Raw genomic sequence first — 6,000 nt, forward strand, 5'->3', positions numbered from 1 at the left:
ACAGGTTTCTTGTTTGTTCTTCACTAGTTGGACATGTGGTTGGGGCAATAGCTGTTGTTGGCCCTCTTTGCAAATGTACTTCTGCAATTACAAGCAGGGCTAAGTGCAGCATTGCTAGCAAACAATTTCCCCTCCATGACGGTGAGAGGTGCAAGTACACTTGTTGGCCGCACACCCAATAGTAATCCATCACTGCTGCCATGCCTTTCTTGCCACCAGGAATGTGCAAAGTATCATTGCAATGTTTGTTGGCCCCTACAGCTGTCGTTCCAGCACTATAGAAGCAAAGTTCATATGTTTCTTCTCTGTGAACCTTTACTGGTTTCTCCATTGCTTCAATCCATGTTAGTTTTGTGATGTGTTCAGTCCGGAACGGTGCTGCTTCCACTCGGGCCAGTATCCCTTCTTCATATTCCATTAGACCCTCTGCCATGCAACTAAGTTTCCTGCCATTTGTTGTTCACATATTTGAGTCCTTGTATCGCCGAGTAGGGTCTTTTTAGGCATTTGCTCCATTTTCAGATTTTTATTGAATTGCAGGTGATCGAGATCAATAAGTTTGAGTCTCATATTGTGTGCCTGGAAAGTGCCCCTAGCTTTGTAGCGCAAGATGTACTAGGCATTTGACCTCTAGAACTGGTACTTCTTGTGGCACTAGAACCTTGGGTGCCCCTGACATATGCTATATCAACGAACACACATAACAGCTGCCATTCACTTTGTTCCTCCCCACCAAGCTCATGTCTGTATACCAACTATTGGACAGTTCGGGGTGGCTCACATCTTCTATGGCGTTGAGACCAAGCCTGTGGTAGGTGTCGTATTTTGCCCTCCATGCTTGTCTCTTTGTACGATTGGGTGTACCCATATATGCATTAATAACACTGCTTATATTATTTACATCAGTAATATTTGTGATTTGAAAAGCATTGGGGAACTTAAAAAAAACAGTAGAGACCTGACATTATATTCTAACAATCCAGTGCAAGAGGATGCATTCTTGTCGTGTTCGTGCATAAAGTTGGGCCTTGGGAAAAATAGAGATTGTTTCATTTGAGTGATTTAAGTAGAGTGTGCGTTTGATCTATTATGTACAATGAAATTGTAATGTCTTCCTCCACCCCTAACCCCCTCTTTTTATATGCCCTTCTAATATAGAAGAAGCTCCTAAATACATTTCGAAAACTAACATTGAAATCGCTAATATCCCTGCAACAAAATGCATTGCACACATATAAGAATAGGAATACCTTGGCATAACCCTACAAGCAGAATACTTTCTGACATATAATGAGTGGTCTGAGAGCGTTGGTTCCATCGTCTTCAGTATCTGAAAGGCAAAAATGTATGCACGCAAAAGAGAGGGAGAGGGAGAAGGAGAAAGAGAGGGAGATCGCGAGAAAGCACCTCTTGTGCAAATGTATGTTGCTTAGCAGCTGTGCGTGTGCACGGGTTGGGGCAAATCAAAATGAGTAGGCTGGTAGTGGAAAGGGACATGAGGTAGATGTGCGCTGCCAGTCTTTCAGGGTGCTGCGGCAATGTCCGGAGGTGCTTTCCAAATATCAGATAGGTGGATCCAATAGCAGAGCCCCTGCACCTTAACGGCAAGAGGAGCAGAGAATACTACCTCAACGGTCCATTGAATCTGGGGCTGTTCCACTTGCGGACAAAGGGCCGCGTTGAGACAAGTTCTGGCAGCAGCGGTTGAGTGGGTGGGATGTCAGTTGTGGAGACAGCTGTGGCGCCTGGCACATCTTCTGATCGGGATGGTGCAATCGGTCGGGGAAACACATTTAAGTGCTTGTATTAGGGTAGTCAAATAGTCTTTGAATTTGTCATCTAAAACAGCTGCTGCTCTATGGGCGTCTGACGCCCTCCTAACTGGAGACAAGGGTGTGTGCATGTGGCAACCAGTTACTACCTCATGGGGTGAAAAATAGTGGTCCTTGCTGGACTGCATGTGCAAACTAAAGAGTGCCAAAGGTTAGCAATGCACCCAATTCTTTTTCAGCGTGATGTAAAGCTTAGATAGATAGTTTACCTTTGAGGAGTCGGTTGATGCTCTCCACAACTCCTTTGGCCTAGAGTGTTAAATCCTACACATCCAGTGCTTAATGCCAAGTAGTGCAGTAATCTCCTTTAAAAAACTAATTGAAAAAGTGTGTCCCATTATCTGACCCATTGTGAGAAGGGGCAGATGGCAACGATCAAATATCTGGACCCCTTGGCTCTCTCACCGATGTCTGTGTAGTCGATATGCAACTCGCGGAACGGCCCAGTGAGGCGGTGCAGAATGCCTCTCTGTTAGTAATGTCATGCCTGTACTGAAACTTTGACACATGGTGCATCTAATCACAATACTTGTTGAGTGTTCCTGGATGTTCCGAATAATCCAGTCCTCTTGGATATCAGCTTCAATGTGATGTTGGAGCTGTGGGAGAGGTGATGGAGCTCATCAAACGCTAATACCAGCAGTTGGTGTGGCATTACTGCTTTTCCTGTACATTCCTGTCCCCAAAATAAAGAGTAGGGCACTGTTAGCACCCTCTTTTAACACACAACTATTTTCCCCTCTTCCGTGGCACTTCCTTGTAATTCATTAATGTGGGCAATGGGCAGGGCACTGGTGGCTGGTCAGTGGCAGGTTTTGTGACAACATATTTGGCTACAGTTGGTACTGGGACATGTGCTGCAATTTTGTCCGCAGTGTCTGTTGCACTGTTTCCAAACAACACCTTGTCACTGTTAGTGTGGGTGGCGCATTTGATGACCACCACTACAGAAGGCTGTGAGAGTGCAAAAATTAGCTTGTCCAATAACGCGGCATGCTGTACTGCCCTCCTAAAGACCCTCCTTTTCCATTGCAAATGACCGGCATGCACTGTTGTATTGAAATATGCCGAATCAGAATAAATGGTCACGTGGCACCCCTGTGATTATTGCAGCGCTTCAATAAGCGCAATGAGCTCTGCCGCCTGCGCTGAATAATGCATTGGTAGTCTTTTTTTTTTTAGAATCAATGTTTAATATTCACCGTCCACTAGGCGCCCCACCCCAGCGCCAGTATGTCTGAGACCTGTATCCTGGTCAATTGTCACTGATCCATCCACGAAAAGGACCTCCTCCCCCTCCCCCCCTCTAGTGTCCTGTTTTTCACCTTGCGAATATCGTCCTCCTCCCCTTCGTATGTCACAGTCGTGTATGGCCATATCCTCATCAGTGCCCATTTCTGTTATGAATGTTGCAGGATTCACCATTTTACACTGTACAATATGGATATTTGTGCTGGAGAGAATGATCTTGTATGCAGATGCTCTTTGGTTGATCAGGGTAGATTTTGATCTTTCCAAGATGGCAAAAACGGCATTTTCCACGTAGCGCGTGATGGAGCAACCCATCACAATAGTGGATCGTTTCTCAATTGTAAATGCTGCTGCTGCAAGTGAACTGCCCTTGCATCATCGAGTCTAGTGTTCCACTGTAGTAGGCTAATGGCTTGTGGCCCATTGTGCTTTTCTGTGTCAGCACGGCAATCATGAGCTGGTTGTTGGAGTGTGAGAATATGTAGAATTCCTGTGTGTAATCTGGAGTTGCTAGCACAGGGGCAGTTGAAATCACTTTCTTGAGGTCATTGAAATTCTGTCACATTTCTTTAGTCCAGACTACTTTATTGTCAGTATTTTGTGCTTCTTTGAGGCCCTGTAAGCAGCCTTGTATATGCTGCTTAATCAGGGATCTATGCCCTGCAATAGTTGCACAACTCTAGGAACTCCTTTACTGTCGTAGGCTGTGGAGTGGTGCACACAGAGGCAGCCCAGTCTGGGATTATTCTTTTACCATTTGCAGATATTAACTGTCCTAAATATAAAACCTCTTGTAGACAGTACTGTAGTTTTGCCTTGTCAACCTTGTTTCCTTTGTGGGCCAGGAGCTGAAAACGTGTAATTGAGTCTTGTCTGCAGTGTTGCTCAGTGTCACTGCACACCAGCAGGTTGTCGATATACTGTATGATTGTGCTGGACACTTGGATGTTGCCTAAATTTGCATGGTGTAGTCTGTTGAAAATGCTGGGGCTTTCACAGTACCCTTGAGGTAATCTTGTGTGTTGGAACCTCCTCCCCCATGTGCAAAAGTGGTGAGGTACTGTGAGTCTGGGTGTAATGGTATTGAGAAGAATGCATTTTTGAGGTCCACTACTGTGAGATGGGTTGCTTCTTTGGGAATGCTACACAGAATCGTTGCAGGCTAAGGAACCACAGGAAACAATTGTTGCACCTCATCATTTAGGTGGTGCAAACCCTGGAGCATTCTCCAATTGCTCCTTGTGGCCTTGTGTTACATGGGGAGGTAGATGGCACTATTATCCATTGGTTGAGTAGGGCACTGTTGGTATCCCCAATTCCTTCCTCTGCCTCCCTGGAAAGTAGATATTGTTTTACTAGGGGTAGTACTGCTCCTGGTTTCAGTGTTATGTGTATGATATGATATGATAGGTTATTTATAACATGCTTAATACCCAGAGATTTCTAAGCGCGGACCCGGGGATCAAACCTATGTTACTCTGTGTCGTCTTGCTCCCAAGGCGAGCATGTTGCCCCTGAGCTATCCTCCTGAGACTGGGGTCCCTCTCTGTAGGAGCCCTACATCATGGGGGTTAGTGGTCCACAGTCTCTCTAGGGCACTTGCTCCCAATCTGCCTCAATGAACTGGGGGACGGGTGTGTAAAGGCCATCAGGGGACATTGCACTTTCCGGTACTGCACCATTATTTCACAGGGAATACAGATCACCATCACTATTTCTCCATCATCTGGCTTGTCTTTGTACAATTCTGCGTCAGTCACCTCCTTCATAGGCACCGTGAGGTCCATGCAAAGCACTGCGCCACTCGCACCCGTGCTGTTTGGTCCCTATCACAACAATCCTTTTTGCAGAAATCACCAAACTTTGCAAATTTAGAGACCGTATCGTACCTGTCGCCAATTCAGGGGACACTACAGGTTGAAATCTGTGTTCACTCACCAGCACCCTTTGGAGATCTGAGGCACCGCCTCCACAAGCACAGTTACTCCATAAACGAACATGTTCGCATCTATAGGAATCCCACAAACCACCACTTCTCCCATTGCATGAATTATCAGCATTGCTTTCATGGTGCACATCCCTGGTGTGGCGCAAACTATGCCACTCTCTGTGAAAGAGATGATCATGTTGAGTTTGCTGAGCAGATCCATGCCCAACAAATTCACTGGTGAAGTTTCGGAATATAGCAGGGGGGCCCCCACCCCTTATTTTGTTGTCAACCTCATCAGTGTATGGAACCGTGGAGACAGCCCCAGAGAAACCCTGCGTGTCAAGAGTTTGGCCCGATAGCAGGTTATCTCCCTCACTGATGCATGATTTTGTGGCACTGTGTCAACCAAAAAAAGAAGTCTTTGTTTCCTTTCTCTGCGTTCACCAAAGGTTCCTTATCAGGGCAGACTGGCATAGATAGAACTGGCCACGCAAGCACTCTCTGCAGGCTGTCCTAGTCCAGGTATGTGTCCGTCCTGGGGAAAGTGAAAGGGTTGTTTCCCATCACGCTCACACCTTGGTAGGGCACTATGGTGAAGTTCGGCACTTCGTTGGGTTTGTGCATGTTACTATTTCCATGCTGGGGCATAGTTTGTTGTGGGGGCTGCTGCTGTTGTTGTGCTTGCGCCCATGGGAGCTGGGGTAGGAGCTGTGTGTGTATGCTTGGTCTTTTTCGTAGGGTATGAATGGCCTCCTCAGTGATGGGGCATAGTTTGTTGTGGGGGCTGCTGTTGTGTTTGCACCCATGGGAGCTGGGGTGGGAGCTGCGTGTATGCTTGGTGCATTTCGTAGTGTATGAATGTCTTCCTCAGTGATGACATCTATTGTGTGTTCTGGGGTGGTGGGTGATAGTTATTGTGCAAATTGTATCCAAGCCCAGGTCTGCTTCTACATTCTCTCGAAAAATATCCCCACTTCCAGCAATTCC

This window comes from Ambystoma mexicanum, chromosome 2p, assembly GCF_040938575.1.
Source record: "Ambystoma mexicanum isolate Mex_15411 chromosome 2p, UKY_AmexF1_1, whole genome shotgun sequence".
NCBI classification, from domain to species: Eukaryota; Metazoa; Chordata; class Amphibia; order Caudata; family Ambystomatidae; genus Ambystoma; species Ambystoma mexicanum.